The 27,370-nt window shown below is 42.2% G+C and overlaps 1 protein-coding gene across 3 annotated transcripts in view; it reads left to right on the forward strand.

The window, feature by feature from the left end:
- Positions 1-7,234: 7,234 nt before the first annotated feature.
- The window catches only part of sox13 (SRY-box transcription factor 13), a 72,117-nt gene continuing 51,981 nt past the window's right edge, over positions 7,235-27,370 (forward strand). Inside the window, exon 1 of one of the 3 annotated variants that reach the window (XM_071335501.1) lies at positions 7,235-7,479. The gene's annotated coding sequence lies outside the window, so the exon portion shown is untranslated. Of the gene's footprint in view, positions 7,480-15,169; positions 15,320-27,370 lie in introns of those variants that run through there. The other 2 variants (XM_071335499.1, XM_071335500.1) reach the window with 2 other exon arrangements.

The raw sequence follows: 27,370 nt of genomic DNA on the forward strand, positions 1-27,370 counted from the left end.
GGTTGTTGTCTTAGCACCACACTGCCAGGTCTCTGACCTCCTCCCTATAGGCTGTCTCATTGTTGTCGGTGATCAGGCCACTGTTGTGTTGTCGGGAAACTTAATGATGGAGTTGTTCTTGGCCATACAGTCATGGGTGAACAGGGAGTACATGAAGGGACTAATCACGCACCCCCGAGGACCCCTATGTTGAGGGTCAGCGTGGCAGATGTGTTGTTGCCTACCATTACCACCTGGGGGCAGCCTGTCAGGAAGTCCAGGATCCAGTTGCAGAGGGAGGTGTTTAAACCCAGGGTCCTTAGTTTAGTGATGAGCTTTGTGGGCACTATTGGCATTGAACGCTGAACTGTAATCAATTAACAGGATTGTCACATACAGTACCAGTCAAAAGTTTGGACACAACTACTCATTCCAGAGTTTTTCTTTATTTTTACTATTTTCTACATTGTAGAATAATAGTGAAGACATCAAAACTGTGAAATAATACTTATGCGATTACAGCTGTGAGTGTTTCTGGGTAGGTCTCTAAGAGCTTTCCACACCTGGATTGTGCAACATTTGCCAATTTTTCTTTTCAGATAAAATGGTTGTTTAGCAATGATCAACAACAAATTTGCTTTCCCACATTTTCTGCAGTATTAAAAATAAATAAATAAATATTTATTGTCATATACACCGGATATGTGCAGTGAAATGTGTTGTTTTACACGGTCAGCCATAGTAGTATTACACCCCTAGAACAAATTAAGGTTAAGTGCCTTGCTCAAGGGCACCAATAGATTTTTCAACTTGGATATTGAAATCAGAAACTTTTCAGTTACCACCCAATGCTCTAACTACCAATGCTACCTGTAGCTCATTTTGTGCCTTGTTGTAAACAGGATGCATGTTTTGGAATATTTTCTGCACAGGCATCCTTTTCACTCTGTCAATTAGGTTAGTACTGTGGAGTAACTACAATGTTGTTGATCCATCCTCAGTTTTCTCCTATCACAGCCATTAAACTCTAACTGTTTTAAAGTCACTGTTGGCCTCATGGCGAAATCTCTGATCGGTTTCCTTCCTCTCCGGCAACTGAGTTAGGAAGGACACCTGTATCTTTGTAGTAACTGGGTGTATTGGTACACCATCCAAAATGTAATTAATAACTTCACCATGCTGAAAGAGACGTTCAATGTCTTTTTTTTCTTCTTTCTACCCGTCTACCAATAGGTGCCCTTCTTTGTTAGGCATTGGAAAACATCCCTGGTCTTTGTGGTTGAATCTGTGTTTGAAATTCACTGCTCGACTAGGGGACCTTACAGACAATTGTATGTGTGGGTTACAGAGATGAGGTAGTCATTCAAAAATCATGTTAAACACTATTATTGCACACAGAGTGAGTCCATGTAACTTATGTGACTTGTTAAGCAGATTTTTACTCATTAAGTTATTTAGGCTTGCCATAACATGGGTTTGAATACTTGTTGACTCAATACAGTTCAGCTTTAATTTGTAATTAATTTGATGATGGTGTCTGACAGAGTTGACATAATCCAGTTAGTTGCTTCTTATGATGAAAAAAATATATAATTAGGAGGTTGTTCCTTTACATGGTGTGATAGCTAATAGTTTGGTCTATCAAAATATATATTTAAAAAACATTTAATATTAAGACACATATTTGTGGAAATTGTTGAGATTGTCCCATTTTTCAAAAATCCCTGAGCTCTAAAACAACAACATTCTCTCAACCTCATGGCAAAATGTGTAAAATAGCATGAGATTAGCTATAATACTGCACATTCTTCTCTCTGCCCCATGGAAGGAGAAAAAACCCTAAGGAGGCCTTGCTCGGACCTTGCGTGGGAGCCCCACGAAACTGCCCTACGCCGGTGTGTGTGTGTGTGTGTGTGTGTGTGTGTGTGTAACAGCAGGTTGGTGGCACCTTAATTGGGGAGGACGGGCTTGTGGTAATGGCTGGAATAAAATAAGTGGAATGGTATTAAATACATCAAACATATGGTTTCCATGTGTGCCATTATTATGAGCTGTCCTCCCCTCAGCAGCATCCACTGGTGTGAGTGTGTGCCCGTGGAGAGGGAGCAGATCTTTATGTGGCTTGCTGTTTGCCTTATGTTAGGGCAGGGCACGGGAGAGCGTGGGTGGCTACTGGGGCTAGACTTTACACAGAGAGATAGATAGATAGTGAGAGAGAAATAGAGAGATAGTGAGAGAGACAGAGAGAAGTTAGCTAGACATTGATCGCACTGTCTTCACCAGTGTTCTTCAAAACAGGTCTTCAAGAGCTGCATGGTGTGCAGGCTTTTGTTCCAGCCCACCACTACCACACCTGACTCCACCAATTGAACAGCCATATGAGGCTTGACAAGCACAAAGGCACTGGTTTGAGGCCTTCTGTTGGCTCACCCAAATTGTTGTCACAAAAAGATTGGCTGTCACATTATAACAGTTTATTTTAAATTGCGTGCATGAACTAGTATAACGATCAGCTCAATCGGGTTACTGTGGTCTGTTTCAATAGGGTAATGTTTGTGAGAGGGAGTGTTACTGCGGCAGTGTGTTTGTTTTTCCGATGGCAGATGTGTTGTTTTGCTCGATTCTGCGGAAGCGGTGTTGGAACAGGGGGTGTTGCGGTCCCTTCGCTTCTGAGAAATAATGTGAGCATTTGTTATCGTATAAGCATGTATCACGCACACAAACAAACACACACACACAGGAGTGATGTGTTTGCTGTTTTCGATAACATTCTCAGCCTACTTCTCCCATGCGGTCGGTGTGTGTATCCGACCTCTTCTGTTTCCCACCTCGCCTTTTGCATGTTGGTGAAGACACCTTGGTTTGTTTAAGTGCACACATAGGCAAATCTGCCTTATCGCTTTGGCTGCCATCAAATATACAGTAGTGTCAGCTAAGCAGAATAAAGTCAACCTCATGAGTAGCTTTCCCCCACAGCTTTATCTGACTGTTATCTCTCTTCACTAGGGCTTTCTTTAAGCATTAGCATTGCTAACAAGATGGTTGAGCTTGATGTTCTGGCTGACAGTGTGATACAGCACAAGCAAGCATTATGAGTAGGATTCTTCTTTATTATCCCCAAAACTGGTGGCCCACCAAACTTTTGGTGGGCCACCAGTGACCCTTTTCCTATGACCCATTCATTAACAACCAATGTTACCAGTCATCTTCCAGTCTCTTAATACGCAGAAGTGTGCCCCGACATCGGAACCCCCTGCTGACCAATGTCATGGTTTTAGTGGGCTAGTGCTTAACTTAAGGTCTTCAGTACATTGTGTTGTTGTGAACACTGGTTGGGATCGTGGGTCTGCAGTGTTAGATATGGACTGGGTTCCACCAGCACCACAGGGAGAGACAGACAGTGTGTTGATATTCATTTGAAAACTGTGCTTCAATCCAACCAACCAGTGGTGCTGAGAGTGCTGTTAGATTAGACAGGCAGGCAGGCTGACAGATCAGATGCAGGAGAGAACAGAGAGGCCCACAGTCAGATAGACATCTAATGGGTGAGGGCAGAGAGCAGGCAGCCGTGTGGTCTGATACATATCTTTGCCATCAGGGGAGGGCAGGGGGCTGCCAACCCCACAATAGTGAGGCAAAGAGACAACCTGGCACACAGGAAGAGAGTGTGGTAATCTCATTCAGCTTGGATTGTGTCTGTTACAACATATATCGCATGGAGGCTAGGCGCCGATGCAAACACACATAACGGACTTAAAAAGTTTGGTTTGTGGGGATAGGTCCCACTGAAACCAATATAAAGCTTGTCTCTTTGCTTTGCTTATGGGCAATTCTGGTCCTGGAGGGCCACAGTATGTGCAGACTTGTGTTCAAGCCCAGCTCAATGCACACATACCAGATTAAACTCATCATTATCGAGATTGAAGACCATGGTAAGTCGATTACTTGAATCAGGTGTGCTAGTGCTGGGTTTGAATAAAAGTGTGCACACACACTGTGAATCCTCCAGGACTGGAGTTGCCCACCCCTGGAGTAGTGTTTTCACATTCTCTCTCTATTGATATGAAAGCTCAGCCCAGTTTGGTTGGCTTCAGCAGGCAGGGTAGACAAAGATGCATGGCCTGAAAGGCAGAGGGGAGAATAAGGGTGCCAGATCCTAAGACAGGCAAACAGTCTCACTGCAGCTCACTGACACCAGAGTGACGCACAAATAAACAGAGAGAGAGAGTGTACAGAGAAGAGGAAAGATGAACTGGCGAGAGAGAGAAAAAAAAGAAAAGAGATGGGAGAGATTGAAAGGTAGAAAAGAAAATAAGAGAGAGAGGGGAGAGAGAGCGCAAAGGCGAAGGGGAGTAAAAAGGAGAAGTGGAGAAAGGGTTCTGCAATAGTGGTGTTGGGCCATCACCATGGTGACAGGCACAAAGGACTGTGGTTGGCCATTGATGGCTAATTGTATTCTTCACAGCGCTTTTGTTAATTGTTGTCTGCCCAGCTCCCACTTCCTGCTGGGCCACAGCACAAAGGCAGGAACAGGGGGGATTAGAAATGGCACATCAGTTCGCTCCCAGCTATAGCTAGCTATAGTCTCTCTCCCTCTCCCCGAGCCCTCGCCTCACTCTCCCTGTCAGAGCCCTCACCTCTTTCTTTCTTTCTTTCTTTCTTTCTTCTCTCTCTCAATTCTCTTTCTCTCTCTACTCTATCCAAGCCCTTTGCTCTCTCTCTCTCTCTCCCTATCAGGGACCTCGCTTCTCTTTTTCGCTCTCTCTGGAAAGAGGGCTGAATGTAAACACAGACCAGGGCTGCCCAGACTGGCTGATTATAACATACTGACAGACTGATCGATTCACTGACTACTGACTGACTGACTGTGTGAATGACTGAGCGATTAACCAACATTTCGGTTATTTTTTAAACAACTAATTAACCTACTTTGGTTCAATTATTTGAATTCCATTACATTTTTTCTTCTTCTGTGAGCTCAATGCGGACATCGCACAGTTTCTGTAGAGATAAATCATATACAGTCTGAACTGTGCAATGTAGTAGGGAGTTGTATTTTCCTACAGGCCAATATTCTACTTAGTTTAGCACAAAAACGTGGTAATTAACTACAATCAGTATTGTAAAGTACTTAAGTAAAACTACTTTAAAGTACTACTTAAGTAGTTTATTTTTTGTATCTGTACTTTACTTGACTATATATATATTTTACAATGTTTACTTTTACTTCACTACATTCATAAAGAAAATAATGTACTTTTTACTCAATACAATTATTTATACTTTTACTTCTGATATTTTGATATTTTAGCAATTACATTTACTTTTGATACTTAAGTATATTTAAAACCAAATACTCATTTTCTATTAATAAGGTATCTTTGATTTTACTCAAGTATGACTATTGGGTACGTTTTCCACGACTGACTACAACTACCATAATCCATTGCGCATATATTTGTCCATCTTGTGTTAATTTTACGCCTGCTACTGAAGAGAGAAGAAACGTCGATCGTGAGGCGATATAGAGAGCAGCTGTAGAATAACGAGGTATCTCTACCTGAAAATACATGATCTAAGTGATTGATAGTTGGTATTCAGCAGTCTTATTTACATTGAAGAACTACAAAATAGTGTTTTTGTCAGACAGCACAGGCAGCAGCTCTATAGAGATGAGATGTCTCGGGAATGTTATAAAGTCATCAAATTAAACAAAAGTAATATACACAACAACTGACATATTTTATTATATGTGAATAAATTATGGTTTATAAGTGGTGAGCAGCAATGGATTGTCACTACCATCATGGGACTAATTGTTTTATTCTGTGTTGTTACAACATTCAACCCACATAACGCACAATGCATTTAATGTTGAAAAAATTAATCACAATCGAAAACCGTGATTATTAAAAAAATAATCGAACCGAAACCGAACTGACCTCAAAAAGCACTAATCGCTCAGCACTACTGCATAGCTTCCATCCTTGTAACAGATAAAGCACTATGTGATACAACTATTGAAAACATAGGTTATTTCTAGCTACATACAGACAGTATGTCTTACTGGTAAGATGTCTTAATGTCTTACTGGTAAGTCTAAAGTGCCACTTCAGGCAACCCGGTCTCAGATCATTTAGTATTATTCTGTACGTAAATCTGAGACACATCCATTTAGTATGATATGTTATGTTTGGTATGGTTACATAAGACAGATGGTTAATTAAGGCAACAACAAAAGTAGGGTGGATGGTTAAGCGTATAACGTGAACATCTAGCAACCCTTAGGTTGCGAGTTCGAAACTCATCACGGACAACTTTAGAATTTTTGCTAATTAGAAACTTTTCAACTACTTACGACTTTTGAGCTACTTTGGAACAACTTAGCATGTTAGCTAACCCTTCCCCTAACTGTAACCTTAGCCCTTTTACCTATCCCTTCACCTAACTCTAACCGTAGCCCTTTTAGCTAACCCTTCCCCTAACCCTAATACTAACCTTAACCCTTTAACCTAACTCCTAACCTTAACCCTAACCTTAACTCCTAGCCACCTAGCTAGAATTCGAAACATATTGTAAGTTTTGCGAATTGGTAACATATAAGATGTTTTTAGCAACTTCGTAATGTATTGTACATTTTGAAAATTTGTAACATGTAACACGAATTGTAATTCGTAACATATCATATGAAATTGGTGATGGACATCCACAAATGAATAAATACCATACGAAACGTAACATATAATACTAATTGGTGTGTGCGGATTTACGTAAAGAATAATACGAAATGCATTGAGACCAGGTTGCTTTAGGTGATGGAGTCCTACTTACACTTTGACCCAGTGTAGACCAAGGTCACGAAGAAGGTAAAGGGAATACAATTTAAAGGAACACTTTACTCAACGTTTGGAATACTTACTCCAATAAGGGATGCTGTTTCCATTGAATGTTCAAGTCCTGTGTTGAGCAGTGTTAGGTACTTTTGAACACGAATGTATGGTCTACCCTTGATGTGTGTGTGTGTCTGTTTGTGCTATATTGGAGGGTAGGGGAAGGGATACCTTATTGATAGTTTGGTTATTGTTTCAATTGAGAATCGAGTGCATAAAAGGCATTTCTTTCCAGTCTAAAGATCACATTGATTTGATACCCGGGCCCTTTCTCATTATCCCTTCTCTTCCAAACCCATTGTGGCGACAGATAAAGAAGTCCTTTCCCTTTAAGGGGGAGGTGAGTGGAAGGGAGAGTGAATGTTGGAAACAAAACACCAGAAAGTCATGGGGAGAAAGCGGGGTGAGGTTGTGTGAGTGTTGGGCAGAACTACCGTGAAGTTGATAGCAACGATAGGTCCTTCTGTAACCCTGTCCTCGTCTTTCCTGTAGACGGAAGAGAAGCAGACACAACGCATCTTCTCGTGCTTTGCATTCGTTGAGCAATCAGCGGTGAGCGCTCGGGAAAAACAGAAACAGACGTTTGGAAAGCCCGCGAGCTTCAGGAGTGGTGAGTGAAAAGAACAGAGCGGGGCACTTTACCCATGATTAGTGTGATGAGTCCACACACTGTACTAGGCTACTTGTTAACGACAGGACATATACACTCACTGTCCATACAATTACATACACTTCGGGTACTTTTGGATCTTTTCCCTATGCGTTTCCACCCAAACATCATGCGCGCATCCTGGATCGCGAGTGTTTCGAATACAAGGGAATATTTGCGCTCTATTTCATAAATGTTCGAACATGAGTAGCCCTGCTAATGAAATGACATATGTATCAAGTTACACAGACAGGTCCGTTTCGTCTTGAGTTGTAGTCTGCGTGTGCCATTAGGTGACAGTCTTTTAAATATATTTTTTTAAATAGGTAGAACAGTCACAGCATCGTATCTGCAAGGCGACAGCGCACGCAATAACTAGTGACGATGTCAGTTCTGTTTGCAGATGAGAATTAAACTATCAACTAATTTCCCGAGAATAGCTGCGAATGTTAAAACACATAATATATTATATCTATGTTTTATCGTGAGTCGTGGCCTAGTTATCCTTTAAAGTACTTTCCTGAGGGGTGTTACGTGTTTGGATGAGTAGATTCGGGAAATATCTTTCTTTTGGTGGTGTTAGATGATTAGTTGTAGTAGGTAAGGAAAGAGAACATTCTTAATAATTCATTGAAGTCTTCCCTTGGTAGAATCTATGTGCAATCTGTTTTTCTAGATCACTATGAACAAAGCCCTGGGGGAAATGACAGAACATGTACATTGAGCTGAAGGTGGCATCCTTAGTGGTGGTCAGTCTTGATGGCTGGAATAGGTTGATTGACAGCACTAGACTGCAGATATGTCTTCATGGACAATGAATGTGCAAGGTATAAGCAAGTCACTCTGTGAGGGTGAGTAGTGGGTCTGGGTAGTGTATGTGTTTTAAATTGCAATGAGCAAGCAAGGTCTGGGTACTGTGTGTATGATGGGATTGAGAAGTCTGACGTTCAACAATTTCAGATGATTTAAAGCTTTCATTGCCAACCTACTGTGTGTGTGTGTGTGTGTGTGTGTTTGGCTTTACAGTGACTGGCTGCACACAAAGCTGCCCGTCTGTGGGGAGTCCTTGACCTTTCTCTCTGTCCATCTCCTTTCTCTATTCCTCATTCACTTTTCTCTTGCTTTCTTATTATCTTTCTTTGCGGTCCTCATTCCCACTCTGTTTTGTCTCATTCACTCTCTTTTCTCTCTTTGTGTGTCTGTCAGTTTTATCGAGTAGACTGCGGACAGTGAAATCTTCTAGAAGTTATCAGAGGTGTCAAAGGGAGAGAGTGTGTGTGTGTGTCATGCAGGGTCTTATTTGCGCTTGCCCAATGGCTAGCCCCATTGGCTGTGTTGAGTTCCAGTTGTCTTTCAGAGAGGGTCTGGTAGAGAAGAGAATACACTGACATAGTGTGTGTGTGCGTGCAGTCACACACACACACACTGTTTGGGTGTGGGGATTAACCACAGTAACTGGTAAGCTGTGTGTGCTGCTCTTACAAGGAGAGGACTGACCCCTGACCTCTAACCTCTCACCCTCCCCTCTTCTCTCTGAGCAATGTGCCTCCAGGTGAATGGGTTCACAGAGGACGAGAGGTGACCTGGATGCACTTTCTCTCTCCAAGTCAAATCTACTCATCTATCAAGTTCTATTGAAATAGTATTTACACTTCCTTGTTAATTAAAGTTTTGTTGAAGACTCAATAGCTGCTGAATACAGTTACTATGTATTAATAACCTGTTGTTAACATGTATCCCGCTGACTCTAGGGTCAGAGTGTTGGTCTGTTGCGTGACATAAATGTCTATATATAGTGTATATACTGTATGTGGACACTCCTTCAAATTAGTGGATTCGGCTATTTCAGCCAAACCCGTTTCTGACAGGTATATCAAATCCAGCACACAGCCATGCAATCTCCATAGACAAACATTGGCAGTAGAATGGCCTTACTGAGGAGCTCAGTGACTTTCAACGTGGCACCGTCATAGGATAACACCTTTCCAACAAGTCAGTTCGTCACATTTCTGCTCTGCTAGAGCTACCCCGGTCAACTGTTAGTGCTGTTATTGAGAAGTGGAAACGTCTTGGAGCAACAACGGCTCAGCCACGAAGCGGTAGGCCACACAAGCTCATAGAACTGGACTGCTGACGTGAATAGCGGATAAAAATAATCTGTTTTCGGTTGCAACACTCACTACCGAGTTCCAAACTGCCTCTGGAAGCAACGTCAGCACAATAACTGTTCGTTGGGAACTTCATGAAATTGGTTTCCATGGCCAAGCAGCTGCACGAAAGCCTAAGATGACCATGCTCAATGCCAAGCGTCGGCTGGAGTGGCGGAAAACTTGCCGCCATTGGACTCTGGAGCAGTGGAAACGCGTTCTGTGGAGTGATGAATCACGCTTTACCATCTGGCAGTCCGACGGACAAATCTGGGTTTGGCGAATCCAGGAGAACGCTACCTGCCCCAATGCATATTGCCAAATGTAAAGTTTAGTCGAGGAGGAATAATGGTGTGAGGCTGTTTTTCATGGTTCGGGCTAGGCCCCTTAGTTCCATTGAAGGGAAATCTTAACACTACAGCATACAATGACATTCTAGACGATTCTGTGCTTCCATCTTTGTGGCAACAGTTTGGGGAAGGCCCTTTCCTGTTTCAGCATGACAATGCCCTCGTGCACAAAGCGATGTCCATACAGAAATGGTTTGTCGCAATTGGTGTGGAAGAACTTGACTGGCCTGCACAGAGCCCTGACAAAAATCACATTGAACACCTTTAGGATGAATTGGAACGCCAACCGTGAGCCAGGCCTAATCGCCCAACATCAGTGCCCAACCTCACTAATGCTCTTGTGGATGAATGGAAGCACGTCCCTGTAGCAATGTTCCAACATCTAGTGGAAAGCCTTCCCAGAAGAGTGGAGGCTGTTATTACAGCAAAGGGGGACCAACTCCATATTAATGCCCATGATTTTGGAATGAGATGTTCGACGAGCAGGTGTCCACATACCTCTGGTCAGGAAGTGTATATGTTTCTGCTCCACTTCATTCCAATTTGCACATACCAAGAACCCAAGGGCAGTGTTTATGGGTTTTATTTGTGTGTTTGTGTGTGTGTGTGTGTTTGTTGCCTTTGTGTGCAGTTTGTGTGTGTGTTCTTGTACTTGTGTGTGTGTGTGTGCCCCATTTCCTATGGGCCTACACCAGACAGCTCCATAAGGGCAGCAGAGCAGACAAAGGTTTTCCTCTGTCTTCCCCTGACCTCTTCTGTTGCAGTCTGCATTGTTCTCCCTGTCCTACTGAACCAGGGGTCCACAGAGACGCACCACAATGGAGACAGAAGTGTGTGTGATTTTGTGTGTGTATGCTCCTCCTGTTTGTGTCTGTGTGTTTCAGACCAATTAAATAAAACAGGAAATAAAGTGATTGGTTGCTTTGATCCTTCGAATGTATTATGCAAATGTTCTTGGATCGTCAAGTCATGAAGCATAACAAGGAATCTATTAGTCACGTGCCGAATACAAAAGGTGTAGACCTCACCATGAAATGCTTACTTACAAGCTCTTAACCAACAATACATTTCAAGAAATAGTTCAGAAAATATTTACAAAATTAACTAAAGTTTAAAAAAAAATAACGAGGCTATATACAGGGGTACCAAGTCAGAGGATAGTGCGTATGGCCCAGTACATCACCGGGGCCAAGCTTCCTGACTCCAGTCACCCTAGTCATAGACTGTTCTCTCTGCTACTGCACGGCAAGCGGTACCGGAGCGACAAGTCTAGGTCCAAGAGGCTCCTGAATAGCTTCTAACCCCAAGCCATAAGACTCCTGAACAGCTAATCAAATGCCTACCCAGACTATTTGACACTCTAGACCCAAACTGTTATAGACCTATATCTATCCAGCCCTGCCTTTCTAAAGTCTTTGAAAGCCAAGTTAACAAACAGATCACCGACCATTTTGAATCCCACCGTACCTTCTCCGCTATGCAATCTGGTTTCCGAGCTGGTCATGGGGGCACCTCAGCCATGCTCAAGGTCCTAAATGATATCATAACCGCCATCGATAAAAGACAGTACTATGCAGCCATCTTCATCGACCTGGCCAAGGCTTTCGACTCTGTCAATCACCGCATTCTTATCGGCAGACTCAATAGCCTTAGTTTCTCAAATCACTGCCTCGTCTGGTTCACCAACTACTTCTCAGATAGAGTTCAGTGTGTCAAATCGGAGGGCCTGTTGTCCGGACCTCTGGCAGTCTCTATGGGGGTGCTACAGGGTTCAATTCTAGGGCCGACTCTTTTCTCTGTATATATCAATGATATGCTCTTGCTGCTGGTGATTCTCTGATCCACCTCTACGCAGACGACACCATTCTGTATGCATCTGGCCCTTCTTTGGACACTGTGCTAACAAACCTCCAGACGAGCTTCAATGCCATACAACACTCCTTCCGTGGCCTCCAACTGCTCTTAAATGCAAGTAAAACTAAATGCATGCTCTTCAACCGATTGCTGCCCGCGCCCGCCCGCCCGCCTAGCATCACTACTCTGGGCGGTTCTGACTTAGAATATGTGGACAACTACAAATTCCTAGGTGTCTGGTTAGACTGTAAATTCTCTTTCCAGACTCACATTAAGAATCTCCAATCCAAAATTAAATATAGAATCGTCTTACTATTTCGCAACAAAGCCTCCTTCACTCATGCTGCCAAACATACCCTCGTAAAACTGACTATCCTACCGGTCCTTGACTTCGGCGATGTCATTTACAAAATAGCCTCCAACACTCTACTCAGACAACATCCAATTTGCTGTCATAGTGCCATCCGTTTTGTCACCAAAGCCCCATATACTACCCACCACTGCGACCTGTATGCTCTCGTTGGCTGGCCCTCGCTACATATTCGTCGCCAAACCCACTGGCTCCAGGTCATCTATAAGTCTTTGCTAGGTAAAGCCCCACCTTATCTCAGCTCACTTGTCTCCATAGCAACACCCACCCATAGCACGCGCTCCAGCAGTTATATTTCATTGGTCATCCCCAAAGCCAACACTTCCTTTGGCTGCCTTTCCTTCCAGTTCCCTGCTGCCAATGACTGGAACGAATTGCAAAAATCACTGAAGCTGGAGACCTATATCTCCCTCACTAACTTTACGCATCAGCTGTCAGAGCAGCTTACCGATCACTGTACCTGTACACATCCCATCTGTAAATAGCACAACCAACTACCTCATCCCCATATTGCTATTCATTTTATTTGCTCTTTTGCACCCCAGTATCTCTACTTGCACATCTTCTATTCACTCCAGTGTTAATGCTAAATTGTAATTATTTTGCCACTATGGCCTATTTATTGCCTCCCTAATCTTACTACATTTACACACACTGTACATAGTTTTCTATTGTGTTACTGACTGTACGTTTTTTTATTCCATGTGTAACTCTGTGTTGTTTTTGTCGCACTGCTTTGCTTTATCTTGGCCAGGTTGCAGTTGTAAATGAGAACTTGTTCTCATCTGGCCTACCTGGTTAAATAAAGGTGAAATAAAAAATTAAATAGGCTGTCTCATTGTTGCCGGTGATCAGGCCTACCACTGTTGTGTCAGTGTTGAGGATCAGCGTGGCAGATGTGTTGTTGCCTACCTTTATCACCTGGGATTGTCCAGGTGTGAATGGGCAGTGTGGAGTGCCATTGAGATTGCATGATCTGTTGGGGCTGTATGCAAATGGGGTGGGTCTAGGGTTTCCGGTATGATGGTGTTGATGTGAGCCATGTCCAGCCTTTCAAAGCACTTCATGGTTACCAACGTGAGTGCTATGGGGCGGTAGTTATTTAGGGAGGTTACCTTTGCTTTCTTAGGCACAGGGACTATGGTAGTCTGCTTGAAACATGTAGGTATTACCGACTCGGTCAGGGAGAGGTTGAAATTGTCAGTGAAGACACTTGCCAGTTGGTTCGTGCATGCTCTGAATACCGGTCCTGGTAATCCTTCTGGCCCCGTGGGCTTGTGTGCAAGATCTGTTTAAAGGTCTTGCTCACATCGGCTACAGAGAGGGTGATCACACAGTCATCCAGAACAGCTGGTGCTCTCATGCATGCTTCAGTGTTGCTTGCCTCGAAGTGAGCATAAAAGGCATTTCGCTCGTCTGGTAGGCTCGCATCACTGGGCAGCTTGCCGCTGGGTTTCCCTTTGTAGTCCGCAATAGTTTGCAAGCCCTGCCACATCCGACGAGCGTCAGATCCGGTGTAGTAGGATTCAATCTTAGTCCTGTATTGACGCTTTGCTTGTTAGATGGTTCGTTAGAGGGCATAGCTGGATTTCTTGTTAGTGTCCAGATTAGTGTCCCGCTCCATGAAAGTGGCAGCTCTAGCCTTTAGCTCGGTACGGATGTTGCCTGTAGTCCATGGCTTCTGGTTAAGGTACGTACGGTCACTGTGGGGACGATGTCGTTGATGCACTTATTGATGAAGCCGGTGACTGAGGTGGTATATTCCTCAATGCCATTGGATGAATCCCAGAACCTATTCTGGTCTGTGCTAGCAAAACAGTCCTGTAGCGTAGCATCCGCGTCATCTGAACACTTCCGTATTAAGCGAGACACTGATACTTCCTGCTTTAGTTTTTGCTTGTAAGCAGGAATCAGGAAGATATAATTGTGGTCAGATTTGTCAAATGGAGGGCGAGGGAGAGCTTTGTATGTTTCTCTGTGTGTGGAGTAAAGGTGGTCTAGAGTTTTTTTGCCCTCTGGTTGCACATGTGACATGCTGGTAGAAATGAGGTAAAACGGATTTAACTTTTTAAAAATAAATTATAATCAAAAACGAAATACAAAAATGAACATTTATATAGTCCTTGGCAAGATAACTGGATGTTTTAAAGCTACTCTTAGACCACCTTTTAAATTATTTAGCGTGCATATCTGTCAGTGATGTTGTGGGAAGGGTGTCGCAGGGTAGATTGATACGCTTGTGTTCTTGTCTATAATGAGGGGAGTGAAAGGCCTGTGGGGAAATGTTACTGCATGTTGTCTCCTGTTGGATAATAAGATTAATGAGCCAGACTGGCCTTTTTCTCTTTGTGTGTGAGAAAGACCGGACAAAAATGATAGAATATTGACAAAGAGAGCAGTAATCATTGACTAAAGTTGACTAAGTGTGTTAGTTCAGGGCAAACCAGGTTAGAGAGGCATGCAATGGAAGAAAATGGCTTTATACTCCATCCCTGTGTTTGTGAGAGAGAAAGTTCACATGGAATGGGCTCTTTCCTTCTTGAGGCATGATATGATTTAAAGAGATCTTGAGGTAATATTTTATAATATACTTTGATTTCATGAGTTACTTGATCTTTGTACATAACTGTGAAATGCACCACATCACTTCAGTAGGAGATGTCCTAACACTGAACATAACACAGGCTGGTGTTGTGTCATGAGGAAACCCAGTTTAGTGTTTTGTTCCACTGATTGGTCGATGCAGACTTCATGCTATGGAGGAGAGTTAGCAGATCATTGACTTTTGATGGACCTCTGACTCCTCCCTCCCACTAACCCCCCCCCCACACTATCTCACACACCCACATACACACACACAAACAGAGTCTCCACCTGTTGTTGTCTCGGTGGTACCTTATTGGGGGAAACATAGAGGATGTCTCAGACTCAGCATTGCTCATAGAGCTCAATCAGTAGAGACGCAGTGAGACAGTAGATACAGTTAAGAGACAGTCAGTCAGTAGTAAACTCAGTCCGAGACTAGAGAACACACATCTTACCTGCTGCCTTGCATATCAGCCTCTCTCAAACATTTCAAGGTAAGACTCCTTTCTACCAACCTATTCCACTTCAGTCATTAATATACAGTATTATAAAGAAAAAATACTGAAAAATAAGTTTGATCCATAATGAGAACTGAAGTTACAATCTGTAACAGGGTTTTCAACTTGCAATGCTATGAAGTTCCAACTAAGGCAGTAACATCTTGTTTGTGGCATACTGAACTTTTTTATTTTGTTAGCCTTAAGTTGCAGTAATTCTGTTGAACATTTTGGCTTTGCCTGTGACATTTATTTATTTTGCTGTTTTCCAGTCATCTCATTTATGTGTTGTCTTTCTGTTACATTTTGTGCCAGTCTTATAAATATAGCATAATGGATGTCATAAGGTGAATGGATGTCATAAGGTGTCATAAGATGTCATAAGGTGAATGCACCAATTTGTAAGTCGCTCTGGATAAGAGCGTCTGCTAAATGACTTAAATGTAAATGTAAATGTAATAATGTCACTTATTATAACAGTCTAAAATACAGTCTAATTTATTTTATACAGCTTTCTGAGCACAGGTGTAGTGTTATTAAATAATGCTTAATGGTAGTAGGAGTAAAATATCTCAAAATTCTTTACAATTTCTGGGAATAAAATCAACCACACCTGGTGTTGTATTGTGCATTTTTACCTTGGTGTGAACCGTGGGTGTACATTCAACAGTCTATAGTGGTGTTTTAAGTCAGTGGCGTCTTCAGCTATAAGGAGCTATTCACTAACGGTAATAAATCAGTCTGAACAAGAAAGAACGGAAGCTGCTGTGAACGCTGCTTTGACTTTCTCATGCCACAGCTAAACAACGTTTAATCCCTCTCAGAATACACAAGTCTGGGCTGTGTGTGTGTGTGTGTGTATTCCTGTACCTGCTGCAGGTGTGTGTTAGTGCAGAGAGGGCATGAGGTGGGGCGTTGCGGCAGAAAGCAAGCTGCTACAGGACCAAGGTGTGTTTCACCATGCCGCTATCTAAATACATTTCTCCAGGATGTTTTGTTGGCTAAAATGTGTTTCGCCTATTTCATTGTTCATGTAATGTGAGCGATGTCACATCAGACAGTGGAATTTTACTTGATTCATTCATCAATGCATGACTGACTCTACTCTCACACGTCTATAAAAAAAAGCCAAATTATAAGGAATGTGCAGCATACTATTTTTTTTCAGTGTTGAATTGTTTATGTTTAGACAAACATAAGCAATGCAATTTAGACAGTCTTTGTCAAATTCATCCACATATAGGGACATATTTTATTTTCTATAACAATAAGTTAACGAGTGGCTGGTGTGACTAAGTAACAATATTACAGACTGCTCTCTACAATGCATTTTCCAAGACGCAGATGGGGAGAGGCAGTACATTTCACACAATATAATAGAGATGTCTTCACGTGGTTCTGTGGTTAATGGAATGCCACTGTACTGTATTTGTATGGATGATTGTGATGCTTCTTGGGATGATTGTGATGCTTCTTGGGCCAGGCTCCCTATTAAAATAAATTGCTGTCTTAATGGGACTGGCCTGGTTAAATTAAGCCTAAATATATAAATGAGTAAAAATACATTCAAAATAATTATATTGATAGAATATGCAATATCTTAATATACAGATTCAAAATACACTATTTCACTATCACTTCTTTATGGAGGAGAATTTATGGCTACGTTATTAATAAATGGCCTACTCAAAAAATACTCTCAATTTGCTTCTGATAATTTTGTGTTATTGTTAACCATGAACATTTGTATCCTGTTGTGACGTCTCCGACACAAACAGATGTTTGTTATGGCTGTCAGGTGTGTCAATGTCACATAGTGGTTTGTCACAACCCAGTGGATTTGTTTATCTCTCTGTTTGGAGAATGATTTGTATCTTTTGGAATCAGTGAAAGCTAAGAAGAATTTTGTGTGCTTGTCTGTTTTTTGTGATGTTTGTTTATTAACCCTTTACACTCGTACCCATATACGGGTTGAAAATGGCAGATTTGGGCACTGATAAGCACGTAATTGGGAACGCAGTGGCTATACAGTAACATGCTATAAATTATGTCAGAGCTCTGGCTCTGTGCTTCACAGCTTTAAAAACGTTCTGACTGACAGCTGTTCTGAATTTGAGCACCACACCCGACAAAAAGTTGCCCTCATTCCTCCTGCTATTTGGCCAACTTTTGCAAAAATGTTTGTTGTCTGAGTCAGGGAAATGCTATAAATTAGTAGTACTCAATGAATTTTGAAAGATGAGAAGTTGAGGATTTATAATAAATACCGCTTTGATGTCATACAAGCAAGCCAAACACCTGTGAGTCCAAATGTGAACTTCACTTTTCCAGATCATAAAACCATGTTCATATACAGTGTCAACGTTTATGATCACTATGTTTGATGTACAGTTAGAAGATGACATGGCGTTATACCCTGGGTTGTTCTGAACAGAATGAGCCTATGTTTGTCTATGTGAAGAAAATTTGCCACGGAACACGCACCTGAATGCATGCATGACTCAATTCAATGCACACCAAAATTGTTGTCAATAGAACGTTTTTGGATTGTGTAAACAACAGCAGTAATTGTGTGATGCCGGGGATGTAGGGTTGTGATCCAAACAAAACAAATATAAGTGTGCTTGTTCCTCAACTGCACAGCTAGGAGAGCAAAAAAAAAAGCACCTTATAGTTGAATACTCTACTTTGAGTCGTAAAAGTGCATTGCCATTTCTTAGGAACTGTGCAGACTTTGGAGAGGTGTGTGGCCACTTGGAGACACCAGTTAGTCCTCTTACTTAAACCCTTGTCATTTTTCTGTCTTAGGTTGCACCTACCCCACATTTTCCAGGATTATTCTTATGTTAATGAGTGTATCCAGAGTATTTTCAGATTTTGTCATCAGAAAATATGGTGAAAAAGTACAGCAAATGTAAAATGCACATAAAAGCAACAGTGTAGCGTTTAGATTTGAGTTAGCATACCGCCACTCGCAGCCATTCATTGTTTTGCCAGTTGAATATACCTCTACATTAACAGGCAGAAAATGTCACACTGTAGAGGATTTCTTAGAGTGTGGAGTTAGTATGCTTATGCTACCTATTATATACAGCCTATATCTCTACATCTCTATCCATCATAGCTATCTGTCTCACCTCTATTTAAATATGGATTTGGACAGCATGTAAATATACCAGGAAACGCATCTGAAAAAGAATGATGTGCTGTATCATTACTGTTGAACTGTACCTGGGTGAGAGACCATTTTCACCAATTAGAGGAGTATATTATAAATCCAGAAAACTGGCTATTTTAGGCTATAAATTATAGAGCCAAAATTTTGAAAAAAAGCAAGGTCTGTTCTGAGAAATCAAGTTCTATTGGGAATTACATTACATATTGGACAAAGAAAAAAAGAACACGTATGTCATGATTGGTTTAAAACAAAGTGTTAATCATTCAGTAATTTGCTAGGTTTCCATAAAAGAGAATGTTGATTTTTAATTTTTTTTTATCTGTGCACACCCCTTTAAGAATTGATTGATTTGTTGATTGATTGATTAATTGGGTTCCCTGGCTCAGAATCAATAGCCTATGACGTGTCTTGTTGCTTTTGTAATTCTCTGACTGCAGTGGCTTTGTTTAGTCATTAATGTTCATGTCGGTATCTGTCTGACCTATACATGACGGTACACACAAGCACACATGCATTTGACTGAGATTGGCTTTGGCTCAGCCAAGTTTACCCAGTCCAAGGAGAAGAACCAGTTTTGCAACTCTTTCAAATCAAATTTAATTTGTCACATGCACCAAATACAACAGGTGTAGACCTTACAATGAAATGCTTACTTAAAAGCCCTTAACCAACAATGCAGTTTTAAGAAAATACCCCCCCAAAAAGTAAGAGATAAGAATAGGAAATAATTAAAGAGCAGCAGTAAATAACAATAGCGGGGCTATATACAGGGGGTACCGGTACAGAGTCAATGTGGGGGGGCACCAGTGTCGAGGTAATTGAGGTAATTTGTACATGTAGGTAGAGTTATTAAAGTGACTATGCATAGCTAATAACAGAGAGTAGCAGCAACATAAAAGGGGGGGGGGGGGGCAATGCAAATAGTCTGGGTAGCCATTTGATTAGCTGTTCAGGAGTCTTATGGCTTGGGGGTAGAAGCTGTTTAGAAGCCTCTTGGACCTAGACTTGACGCTCCGGTACCACTTGCTGTGCCGTAACAGAGAGGACAGTCTATGACTAGGGTGGCTGGAGTCTTTGCCAATTTTTAGGGCCTTCGTCTGACACCGCCTGGTATAGAGGTCCTGGATGGCAGGAAGCTTGGTAGTCATTTAGGCAGGTTACCTTAGTGTCCTTGGGCACAGGGACTTTGGTGGTCTGCTTGAAACATGTTGGTATTACAGACTCAGACAGGGAGAGGTTGAAAATGTTAGTGAAGACCATTTGGTCAGCGCATGCTTGGAGTACACGTCCTGGTAATCCGTCTGACCCAGCGGTCTTGTGAATGTTGACCTGTTTAAAGGTCTTACTCACATCGGCTGTGTAGAGCGTGATCACACAGTCGTCTGGAACAGCTGATGCTCTCATGCATGTTTCAGTATTACTTGCCTCGAAGCGAGCATAGAAGTCATTTAGCTCGTCTGGTAGGCTCGTGTCACTGGGCAGCTCTCGGCTGTGCTTCTCTTTGAAGTCTGTAATAATTTGCAAGCCCTGCCACATCCGACAAGCGTCTTAGCCGGTGTGGTACGATTCGATCTTAGTCCTGTATTGACGCTTTGCCTGTTTGATCGTTCGTCGGAGGGCATAGCGGGATTTCTTATAAGCTTCCGGATTAGAGTTCCGCTCTTTAAAAGCGGCAGCTCTACCTTTTAGCTCAGTGCGAATGTTGCCTGTAATCCATGGCTTCCGGTTGGGGTATGTACGTACAGTCACTGTGGGGATGATGTCCTCTGCACTTATTGATGAAGCCAATTACTGATGTGGTGTACTCCTCAATGCCATCAGAGGAATCCTGGAACATATTCCAGTCTGTGCTAGCAAAACAGTCCTGTAGTTTAGCATCTGCTTCATCTGACCACTTTTTTATAGACCGAGTCACTGGTGCTTCCTGCTTTAATTTTTGCTTGTAAGCAGGAATCCGGAGGATAGTCAGATTTGCCAAATAGAGGGCGAGGGAGGGCTTTGTACGTGTCTCTGTGTGTGGAGTAAAGGTGGTCTAGAATTGGTTTTCCTCTGGTTGCACATTTAACATGCTGATAGAAATGAGGTAAGACGGATATAAGTTTCTCTGCATTAAAGTCCCCTGGCCACTAGGAGCACCGCCTCTGGATGAGCGTTTTCCTGTTTTCTTATGGCTTAACTTCTTATGGCTGCAATCCCGGTAACGGTAACGGATATGACAACAGCCAGTGAAAGTGCAGGGCGCCAAATTCAAAACAACAGAAATCTCATAATTAAAATTCCTCAGACATACATGTGTCTTATACCATTTTAAAGGTAATCTTGTTGTTAATCCCACCAAAGTGTCCGATTTCAAATATGCTTTTCAGCGAAAGCACTACAAACGATTATGTTAGGTCACACCAAACCACAATAAGCACAGCCATTTTTCCAGCGAAAGATAGCAGTCACAAAAAGTAGAAATATAGCTAAAATGAATCACTAACCTTTGATGATCTTCATCAGATGACACTCATAGGACTTCATGTTACACAATACATGCATGTTTTGTTTGATAAAGTTCATATTTATATCAAAAAATCTGAGTTTACATTGGCGCGTTACATTCACTAGTTCCAAAAACATCAAGTGATTTTGCATAGCCACATCGTTTCAACAGAAATACTCATCATAAATGTAGATGATAATACAAGTTATACACACCGCTGTGTCAGATTTCAAAAAAACGTTACGGAAAAAGCAAACCATGCAATAATCTGAGACGGAGCTCAGAACAAGAGTCAAATTAGCCGCCATGTTGGAGTCAACAGAAACCAGAAATTACATGATAAATATTCCCTTTGATGATATTCATCACAATGCACTCCCAGGAATCCCAGGTCCACAATAAATGCTTGATTTGTTCAATAATGTCCATTATTTATGTCCAATTAGCTACTTTGGTTAGCGCGTTTGGTAAACAATTCCAAAGTCACAAAGTGCGTTCACTAAAACGTGACGAAATGTCCAAAAGTTCCGTAACAGTCAGTAGAAACATGTCAAACGATGTATTAAATCAATCTTTAGAATGTTGTTAACATACATCTTGAATAATGTTCCAACCGGAGAATTACATTGACTTCAGTTGAGCGATGGAACGGAGCTGCCTCTCACGTGAACGCGCGTGGTCACCTCATGGCAGTGATTACTCATTCCTGTCTCCTTCGGCCTCCCCGTAGAAAGTGAAAACTCATCCATATCTCGCTGTAATTTCAATGGGAGCTTGGTTGAAAAACTACCAGCCTCAGAAAAATTCCAAGCCGGAAGTGGAACTTCTCAGGTTTTTGCCTGCCATATGAGTTCTGTTATACTCACAGACATAATTCAAACAGTTTTAGAAACTTCAGAGTGTTTTCAATCCAATACTAATAATAATATGCATATATTAGCAACTATGACTGAGGAGCAGGCCGTTTACTCTGGGCACCTTTCATCCAAGCTACTCAATACTGCCCCTGCAGCCATTAGAAGTTAATACAGCTCATTTAGTGCGGTTTTAGTGCCAGCCTCGGTCTGTGGTGGTATGTAGACAGCTACAAAAAATACAGATGAAAACTCTCTAGGTAGATAAGCTGTAGACCACACTATCATGAGATACTCTACCTCAGGTGAGCAAAACCTTGAGACTTCCTTAGATATCGTGCACCAGCTATTGTTCAAAAATATGCATAGGCCCCCGCCCCGTGTCTTACAAGAGGCTGCTGTTCTGTCCTGCCGAAAGAGTGTATAACCCGCCAGTTGTATGTTGTTAATGTCGTCGTTCAGCCATGACACGGTGAAACATAAGATATTACAGTTTTTAATGTCCTGTTGGTAGGGTACACGTGCTTTCAGTTCGTCCCATTTATTTTCCACTGATTGAACGTTAGCCAGCAGGATGGAAGGCAAGGGCAGATTAGCCACTCGTCGCTTGATCCTCACAAGGCACCCCGATCTCTTTCCGCGAAACTTCCATTTCCTTTTCCAGCGAATCACAGGGTTCTGGGCCTGGTCGGGTGTCTGTATTATATCCCTCCCATCCGACTCATTGAAGAAGAACTCTTCATCCAATCTGAGGTGAGTAATCCCAGTTCTGATGTCCAGAAGCTCTTTTCGGTCATAAGAAACGGTAGCAGCAACATTATGTACAAAACAAGTTACGAACAACGCAAAAAAACTAACAAAATAGCATGGTTGGTTAAGAGCCGATAAAACGGCAGTCCTATCCTCTGGCCCCAATTCCAATTTATGGAAATGACAGCTCGTTCTCTCTCTATTTCACAATACTAAAAGTGATATGGGTGGATTTGAGACTCTTGAAGATATGATAAACTCTGAAGAGGCTGAGGCACACACATTCAATGTCTTTTCTGTTAGGTTAGATGTGTGTTAGTGTGTAAAGCAGTGCTAATCTTTCAGCCCGCTGTGTTTTAGGGACCACACGCTGTAGACATCTGATTGCCTACATTTTCAAGCGATACCACATGTAGCATCGGTGCCTTCTTTAGAATCACTTGATGTTGTCCTTACTGCGCAAATAAATCTCCATGACAACGCCTTCGAGCCATGGTCCGTCAGTCTATAAGGCCCTCAGCAAACGGGGACCTATACACGCACACACACACCCACACCCTTTCTCAGCCACATATGCTCTGTGAACACGTGGGTGACCTAAAGTAGTGGTCCTGAATGGGCCTTAGATACAAAGTGTGCCGAGGCTAAAGGAGACAGCTCATTGTGTGGGCCTGCCCCTTTTGTCTGAGTTAGCCTGAAGGGGTCGAGGGGGTGGGTTTTCTGCAAAAAGGGGCCCTTCATACACATCCTTTCTTCCCCTTCTCTTATACTTTCTCTTGATTGGGAGTATGTTTTGTCTTTCTTTTCCTCCTCTCTGATAAATGCCACAGTATCCTTTTCTATCCACCACAATACATTGCCTGTTCCTGAGTCTGAGAGAGATGGGGAGAGAGAGGATGAAAAGAGGCTGCTTTTTAACCTGCATTTCTGAAAGCAGAAGAAAGGAGCCGCTGTGCCAGAGCCAGAGTCCCTTTCTCTTATTTTCTTTTCTTTTTTCTCCTTTCTCTCTTTTTGTGAAAGTGTGATTGTGTCATCAGCCTATTTATACGAAGATAGGACACAGAGAGAGGACACAGAGAAAGAAGAGAGAGGACACAGAGAAAGAAGAGAGAGGACACAGAGAAAGAAGAGAGAGGACACAGAGAAAGAAGAGAGAGGACACAGAGAAAGAAGAGAGAGGACACAGAGAAAGAAGAGAGAGGACACAGAGAAAGAAGAGAGAGGACACAGAGAAAGAAGAGTGAGAGGAAACATAGAAAGAAGAGTGAGAGGAAACATAGAAAGAAGAGAGAGGACACAGAGAAAGAAGAGAAAGGACACAGAGAAAGAAGAGTGAGAGGACACAGAGAGAGGACACAGAGAGAGGACACAGAGAAAGAAGAGAGAGGACACAGAGAAAGAAGAGAAAGGACACAGAGAAAGAAGAGTGAGAGGAAACATAGAAAGAAGAGTGAGAGGAAACATAGAAAGAAGAGTGAGAGGACACAGAGAGAGGACACAGAGAGAGGACACAGAGAAAGAAGAGAGAGGACACAGAGAAAGAAGAGAAAGGACACAGAGAAAGAAGAGTGAGAGGAAACATAGAAAGAAGAGTGAGAGGAAACATAGAAAGAAGAGAGAGACCGCAAAAGGAGAGCATAGCGCGCTCAAACTGTAGGTTTATATAATTAAAACTGCGAATTGTAACTTTTTGGGCGACCCAACCAAATTCACATAAATGTGAGTTTTAGATCATTCATTCTCATTGAAAGCAAGTCTAAGAAGCGGTAGATCTGTTCCATGTGTGTTATTTCTATGCTTCTCGTTCTTAAAGTGCATTCGGAAAGTATTCATACCCCTTGACTTTTTTCCACATTTTGTTACGTTACAGCCTTATACTAAAATGGATTAAGTAGTTTTTCCCCCTCATCAATCTACACACAATACCACATAATGACAAAGCAAAAACAGGTTTATAGAAATTTTTGCACATTTGTTAAAATAAAAAAAACTCTAATATTACTTAACATTTACATAAGTATTCAGACCCTTTACTCAATACTTTGTTGAAGCACCTGTGGCAGCAATTACAATCTCGACTCTTCTTGGGTATGATGCTACAAGCTTGGCACACCTATATTTGGGGAGTTTCTCCCATTCTTCTCTGCAGATCCTCTCAAGCTCTGTCAGGTAGGATGGAGAGCGTTGCTGCACAGTTATTTTCAGGTCTCTCCAGAGATGTTCAATCGGGTTAAAGTCCGGGCTCTGGTTGGGCCATTCGAGACTTGTCCCGAAGCTACTCCTGCATTGTCTTGGCTGTGTGCTTAGGGTCGTTGTCCTGTTGGAAGGTGAAACAATGCCCCAGTCAGAAGTCCTGAGTGCTCTGGAGCAGGTTTTCATCAAGGAACACTCTGTACTTTGCTCTGTTCCTATTTCCCTCAATCCTGTCTAGTCTCCCAGTCCCTGCTGCTGAAAAACATCCCCACAGCATGATGCTGGCACCACCATGCTTCACCGTAGGGATAGTGGCAGGTTTCCTCCAGACCTGACACTTGGTATTCAGGACAAAGAGTTCAATCTTGGTTTCATCAGGCCAGAGAATCTTGTTTCTCGTGGTCTGAGAGTCCTTTAGGTGCCTTTTGGCAAACTCCAAGAGGGCTGTCGTGCCTTTTACTGAGGAATGGCTTCCGTCTGGCCACTCTACCATAAAGGCCTGATTGGTGGAGTGCTGCAGAGATGGTTGTCCTTCTGGAAGGTTCTCCTATCTCCACAGAGGAACTCTGGAGCTCTGTCAGTGACCATCGGGTTCTTGGTCACCTCCCTGACTAAGGCCCTTCTCCCTTGATTACTCAGTTTGGCCAGGCGGCCAGCTCTAGGAAGAGTCTTGGTGGTTCCAAACTTCTTCCATTTAAGAATGATGGAGGCCACTGTGTTCTTGGGGACCTTCAATGCTGCAGAAATGTGTTGGTACCCTTCCACAGATCTGTGCCCCGACACAATCCTGTCTCAGAGCTCTACGGACAATTCCTTTGACCTCATGGCTTGGTTTTTACTCTGACATGCACTGTCAACTGTGGGACCATATATAGACAGGTGTGTGCCTTTCCAAATCATGTCCAATCAATTGAATTTACCACAGGTGGACTCCAATCAAGTTGTAGCAACATCTCAAGGATCTACCATTCCAGTGTTTTAAATTGCTATATTGTAATTACTTCGCCACCATGGCCTATTTATTGCCTTAACTCCCTTATCTTACCTCATTTGCACTCACTGTATATAGACCTTTTGTTTTCTTTTGTTCTACTGTATTATTGACTATGTTTTGTTTATTCCATGTGTAACTCTGTGTTGTTGTATGTGTCAAATTGCTATGCTTTATCTTGGCCAGGTCGCAGTTGCAAATGAGAACTTGCCTAGTCTACCTGGTTAAATAAAGGTGAAATAAAAATAAATAAATAAAACAGGATGATCAATGGAAACAGGATGCACCTGAGCTCAATTTCGAGTTTAATAGGGTCTGAATACTTATGTAAATAAGCAAACATTTCTACAAACCTGTTTTTACTGTCATTATTGGGTGTTGTGTGTAGATTGATGAGAGAAAATTATATTTAATCCATTTTAGAATAAGCCTGTAACAAAATGTAGAAAAAGGGAAGTGGTCTGAATGCAATGTAAGTTTAGTTTTTGCTTCTTTTACTTTCAGTTTTGTACACCAGCTTTAAACAGCTGAAAATATAATATTTTTGATTATGGAAAATGTATTTCACAGCAGTTAGTACAATTATTCTCTACGCTATACTTGCTTGTTTTGAGTCACAAACTGAAATTAGGCAAACTATTCAAATTTTAACAACCAGGAAATGGCAGAGTTATTTCTGCATAGTGCATCTTTAACAAAGTGAACATGTGGCATCAGTGTGCCTTGGGGCCGTCCCTGAGCTCCACATGGATTATTATTATTTTTTCCCGGTGTATCCTTGAGTTCCCAACACTGCTCTTTTTGTGATGATATCTGGCCATCAACCACAGAGAACAATACTAATTCAACATCAGCTACCTCTCCTCTGGCGGTATCACACTTTACAACTCCTCACAGCAGGCCTGTGTGTGTGAGATTAACTGAATGAATCTGTTGTCTGTGTGAGTGTATTCTGTGGCCAGTGGGTAGCCCCCTGGGTTCAGCCAGGAGGAAGAGAGGAAGGGTAGGAAAGCTTTTGTATGTGTGGCCCTGAGAGCTCTGTTCCTAATGAGACACATTCAGCAACACAACAAGAAAACTGCTTCAGACCCTACCCATGCTGAGGCAGAAAGCAAGCGTGTGTATGTGTGGGTACGTACGTGCGTGAGAGAGGGAGAGAGAAATGTTGTCCCGCAGAACACTATAAGAGAAACAACCAACCATGCCATCCACAACACTGTATCAGATTGAGTTTCTGTCATCTTGCCAACCCCTCCCTCCATAAAATCTAATATCAAGTAAAGACAGACACACAGCAGCCGTCGCATGTTGGGTCATCATGACAGACATATGTATGTGTTGAGTTGTTCTCTCACAACAAGGCTTAGTGTACTAAATATCTGACACATGGTCTGGGCCTGAGGCTGTCTATGAGCCAAGGGGGACTGAGAGAGGGACATGGTCCTGGGAACCCACTGTGGATCCAGGTCTTCATCTCAACTCAGTTAATTAGCCCATGTTAAACTATTTGAAATATTCTTGCTAACTATTTTAAAGGGATGGCATTTGTCCTATATTTTTCAGAGAAAATCTCGAAATTAGCGATTCAAAGTGTCTT

The sequence above is a fragment of the Salvelinus alpinus genome, chromosome 12, assembly GCF_045679555.1.
Source record: "Salvelinus alpinus chromosome 12, SLU_Salpinus.1, whole genome shotgun sequence".
NCBI classification, from domain to species: domain Eukaryota; kingdom Metazoa; phylum Chordata; class Actinopteri; order Salmoniformes; family Salmonidae; genus Salvelinus; species Salvelinus alpinus.